We start from the raw sequence: 5724 nt of genomic DNA, 5'->3' as shown, positions 1-5724 counted from the left end.
TCCCTAAGGATTTACAAATCCGCTTAGTTAAACTTGTTTAAAAATTTATACTTTTGAACTTTTTTAAAGACAGGGTCTCGTGTATCCCAGGCTGGTCTTGAATTTGGTGTGTAGCTGAGGAAGACCTTAAACTATTGACATTCCTCCCTGAGTTTTCTGTGGCATCACAGGAACTGAATCCAGGGCTCACGTGCTCTGCCGACACTCTACCGAGTTACATCTCCTGCACCTCTTCATTTGACACGTTGTTTCCCAGTTTATTTCACGAGTACGAATCCCACGTGCTGCTCTGTATAGATAGGATTTCTGTTTAGATTAGTTGGGCCGTGTTCCCTGTTCTTTTCTCCTTTCCTGTTGGGTGCCAGGTGTGTTCATATCAGAACTGAGAATGCAAAGACTAAAGAAACCTGATCTCATTTGTTCAATTTTCACAGCTTCTGAATTGACTTGCTCACACAGCAATATCGGATTAAAACTCCACAATGCTTTACTGGAACTTGTATCCCTGGACATGCTGGTTTACAGAATGTCTCTCTCTAGCCTGATGCTCATCTCCCATCTTGTATCGCTAACACTTTGTTCTCTGTTTGCCCCCTACTTGTTTCTACAATTTTTGTCTCATCTTGCTTCGCATTTCTTGGTAGAGAAAAGTTTGTATTTGAACTCGTAACAATTTAAAATCTCGTACTAAATCTTCAAATTGTACAAAGTTTAAGTATTGCTTCTTAATTAACGGTATTTGCAAAGTTGTACTTCCCTGGCGCTTCTTGTTAAATGTACAAGGAGGGTCATTATAATATTTAGAACAAGATTACATGTCTCTTACTTGCGTGGTAGCCTTGTAGTAGCATTCTGTCTTTTGGAAAGTTTTAGATCTGACTTCTGCTATGAATCCAATATGAAACTGTGTCTTCTGTGGAATGAAATAAGTCTCAGTACATTTCCAGCTTAACAGGAGTAAATATCCTCTTGGCAGGAGGTAACTGTGGGGCTTTGGTGTTTCACTGGTTCAATTTCAGCATCTAATTCCCTATGAGGGACTCTTATTACTGTATTTAATATATGGCACAAAACAGGAGCTGATTTTAGAACAATAAACTCTCCCAATACAATTAAACTCGTCCTTAAAAGCTCTTCTTCTTTCTCTTCTAAAATTATTTTGAAGTTTTCTCTAATGTCTATATTTAGCCCATGGCTGTGACTCTTGTTTTAATATGCCGTCTTCTAAAAGGTTCCTCTCCATTTAGTTTTTTTTTTTAACTTTTATCTGCATTTATTTTGTGCCCAATTTATTCCCGTGCCATAAGTTTCAAAAATATGGAACACTTCACGAATTTGCGTGTCATCCTTGCGCAGGGGCCATGCTAATCTTCTCTGTATCGTTCCAATTTTAGTATGTGCGCTGCCGAAGCGAGTAATCCGTTTAGTATTTTTTTTTTTTTTGGTGTGGGGGTGTGTGTGTGTGTGTGTGTGTGTGTATACCCATAGATCCTGTTTCTCTCTTTTCCCCCAGTCCCGGAGTGGTGCATGCCAGTAGTATATGCTGCAACAGGCAGAGGCAGGAGAATCACACTCATTCTTTATCATATATAATTTATATGAATTTAGAAATTCAAAGAGGTCCTAATCATATGTAGCAATTTATCAAATAAATTTGGTAGTTTCTTTCAATTTAAAATTTTGATTTATGTTTCCAATTCATTTGTATTTTTAGATGTGCCAAGTTTTGCTTTTATTAAAGAAAAGGTGAAATCGTTAGGATTCCTTCTGAACTATGTTTACTTTTAGCTTTTAGATATTTTATTTGAACTCATCTGGAGTTTGTTTTTATGTACAGTAAAGGTTTATATCTAGATATTTGTGTTTCATCAGCAGTTGGCAAATGCTGTTTATGTCTTCTCCCAGTTCAAACTCTGAACTCTGTCAGTTCAATCATGGTTGTCTTCACTTGCATTCATCTGAAAATACTGGTGTTAGACACACACACACACACACACACACACACACACACACTGAAGTCCTAGAATCTGCACAAAAACTCAGTAGAAAATATCAAGTAATATCTAAGGTTGGTGGCTAGGTGTTTTAAAAGATTGTGGTACCATTTTCCTGGTCTCTTTCTTTAAGCTGACTTTATGCTCACTGTTTTACTTATTATAGAATCTGCATTGCTATACCCCCTGTTTTGCAATGCATAAGTATTTCTAAACTTATTAGTCAGAATTATATGTATTGGAAGCATGCTGTATAGTCAGGAATAAAATAGAAAATCTTTCTGGAGAAACGGCCGAGGAAATGTCTGGATGTAACTGCTGTAGTCCCTGTGTGAGGAGACATGGTGATGTGAAGAACTCCCGGGGCTGGGAAAGTCTTTATTCTTTCCAGTTTAGTTTAGAAACCTGCTGTGTTAATGTTACAGCCCCACCTTCCAACCTGGTAGTCAAGAATCTGGTATCCCCATCTCTATCTAGCCACTTTTACAACTGCCTCTTACTTAGGTTCTTCCAGTCATGGATAGAGAAAGGCACTGGATTATTACAAAGTCTAGCAGCAAACCATGATCAGTAATAGACAATCCTAATGAAATTCAGGAGAGAGAGAGAGAGAGAGAGAGAGAGAGAGAGAGAGAGAGAGCACTCAAGTACAAAGGGAACTAGTCGAGAAGAGGAAGGGAATCAGAAAGAATGGGATAGGGATAAGAGAGAATAATGAGGGGGAATATGAACAAAATATGTTTTATTACATGTATAAAAACGTCAGTAGGGGCTGGAGAGATGGCTCAGTGGTTAAGAACACTGTTCTTGCAGAAGACCTGGGTTCGAATCCCAGCACCCACATGGCAGCTAACAACTGTCCGTAACTCCAGTTCCAGGGGATCCGACAGTCTCTTCTGACCTCCATGGGCATTGCATGACATGGGTGCACTTACCTACAGGCAAGTAATACACGCAAACACATAAAATAAAAATAATAAAATGTTTTTTAAATGTCAATAAAACCCATTTCTATATTTAATTCAAAGGAATAAACATTTTGGGACTCAGGGTGTGGCTTGATCATAGAGCACTTAGTTAGCATTCAAGAGTCCTGGGCTTGATCTCAAACACAGAAAAAAATCAAAGACAATTAACATATTAATTTCCTGTGTGCTTTAAACTGACTTGATCTATTAATTGAATGTTAGCAAAGATAAAATATACTTTCTGATTTGTAGTTTCTGGAGATCTCACATAAGTCAAAAGAGTTCCGAGGAAGCTACACTATCCATGGGCTATACATCTGACTCTCCTTACATCTGCTGGGTTTTCAGAAAGTGTGTATAATAAATATGAATGTTTTAATAAAAATGGATTTGCCTTTTCCTTTATGTTTCGTAGCTTCTGATTTGAAGGAAGTGCAGATCTGGTTTGAGTTACCTTTAAGTCTGTTCTGTGCCGGTACCACCTGTTGGGTTCAGGGATCACATTCATCTTGCTCTGGAGCTCTGGGTGGGACTTAAAACATTCACCTGTACTAGCTCATCACAGTAGTTCACAGAAACTGCAAATGCTTCTGGTTGCTTTGTGATTGTCTTAGAGTAATAAATGGCCAGACAATCGATTCTAAAGTACAACTATGTTATGCCTCAGATTTTATCTTCCTACAGTCCAAACTGTAGTAAGAATTCTTTCTTACTAATAATTTTGTTACCGCATTTATCATAATACCTGATATATAGTTGCCAATAAATATTGTTTAGAGCAAGATTACAGAATGGTCTTCTAATAGAAAATATAAGTCCTAGTTAACAAACAAATCTAAGTAGAAAAACGGTGGGGTTGAGGAGATGTAGCTCACCAGGTAGAGTGCTTGCTGACCATCCATGAAGCCCAGTACCACATACACAGGGCATGGTGGCACATGCTTGTGGTCACAGCACGTGGCAGGTGGACACAGGAGGATTAGAAATTCGTCTAAGTAGCATGTTTGAGGCCAGTATAAGCTATGTAAGACCCTGTCTCAGATAAATAAATAAATGAAATATAAACAAAATATAATATAGAGTGACCCACACCTGTAAGACTCTACTTTAATACTCGCTGTGAATGAATGAATGATCTCTATGACCCATGATTCTTGGCTTTTTAGATGTTTGCATACTTTTTATTTTTGTAGAGATGGGGATTGACCCTATGATCTCATCCATGTTAGGCAGGTGGTCTATCACTGAGGTATATTGTGGGTCCCACTCCTTTAGATTTCAGGATGAAGAAATCAATATGAGCCAGCTGATCTTGATATTTGAATATTGGGAGCATTACATAGCTCCCAACAATCATCAACAAACACCAATGGCGAGATGAATACGTGACTCGTTTGATAAAGCTGGAGCTCGAGAATACAGTTTGATTTCTAACATCCACAGTAAAAGCTGAGTGCAGTGGCACAAGCCTGCAGTTCCAGCACTGGACAGGTAGAGACAGGAGGATGTTGGCCAATGCTTCTAGTCAAACAGAACACTTTGGGTTAAGTGAATGACACTGTCTCAAAAAATAATATGGAAAGGAGATGGAGAGATTGTTCAGAGGTTGAGAGCGCTAGCTGCTCTTGCAGAGTACCTGAGTTCAGTTCCCAACACCCACACGGCAGCTAACAACTGTCCACAACTCCAATTCTAGGGAATATGACGCCCTCTTCTGATCTCCGTGGGTTTTGCATGCACATGGTGCACTTGCATACACGCAGGGAAAACACTCATACACATAAAATAAAATAAATAAGTCTTTTAAATAAATTAAGAAAGGGGTTGTAGTGATGGCTCAGTGAGTAAGAGCACTGACTGCTCTTGAAGATGACGCAGGTTTGAATCCCAGCACCCACATGGTGGATAACAACCATCTGTAACTCCAGTTCCTGGGGATCTTATGCCTTCTGACCTCGGTGGGCATTGCACAACACAGGTGCACTTATATACATGCAGGCGATACACTCATTACACATGAAATAAAAATAACAAAAAGAAACACTTTAAAAAATTAATTAATTAATTAAGTTAAAGATCACAGTTGACTAGGAAACCTAATGTTTACCTTTGGATTTCACACACACACACAGGTACACGCATGCACAAACACACATTCACGCACACACCCGTATGAACATACAGATGCACATGAAAATAAAAAGAAAAAAACAAAACAAAACACCAGAAGTCTTTCTATGGGGTCCCATCCCAGCTTTTAGTTTTATTTTTCCTTCTGCTATGGATTGCAACACCTCCTTCTGGAATGAAAGAAAAATGAGACATTTTTCCATGATCAGCACCACTCCTAATACTAATAATTTTGCATTCACTCCCAATTTCCATTTCCCCATACAACATAGAATACTCCAGGGTCACAAAACTTGGTGAAGATTGTAAATGAAATCTAGTCCCTTCATCCACAGTTTAGGAAGTATTGATATTTTTTTCCTTTAAGAGAGTTTTTTAATAGTTTATTTATTATTTTTATTTTATGTGTATGAGTGCATTGCCTGCATGTATAAGAGTGCATCTGTGTTGTGCAATGCCGTGCAGGTCAGAAGAGGGCATCAGATTCCCCTGGAACTGAAGTTACATTAGCTGCCATGTGGGTGCTAGGAATCAAACCCGGGTCTTTTGCAAGAGCAGTCAGTGTTCTCAACCACTGAGCCATCCCTGAACAAATCTTGTATTTACAGTAATTTCATTCTACAACATGGCTG

General features: G+C 38.6%; 1 non-coding gene across 1 annotated transcript; it reads right to left on the bottom strand.

The window, feature by feature from the left end:
• Nucleotides 1–1311: 1311 nt before the first annotated feature.
• LOC115068166 lies at nucleotides 1312–1414 on the bottom strand. Its single transcript, XR_003847541.1, has one exon. It is a non-coding gene; the product is annotated as a U6 spliceosomal RNA (small nuclear RNA).
• Between the last annotated feature and the right edge of the window lie 4310 nt (nucleotides 1415–5724).

This window comes from Nannospalax galili, unplaced genomic scaffold, assembly GCF_000622305.1.
Source record: "Nannospalax galili isolate Female #2095 unplaced genomic scaffold, S.galili_v1.0 scaffold8928, whole genome shotgun sequence".
Lineage (NCBI taxonomy): Eukaryota > Metazoa > Chordata > Mammalia > Rodentia > Spalacidae > Nannospalax > Nannospalax galili.
This window is presented reverse-complemented; position numbering and strand designations above follow the sequence as displayed.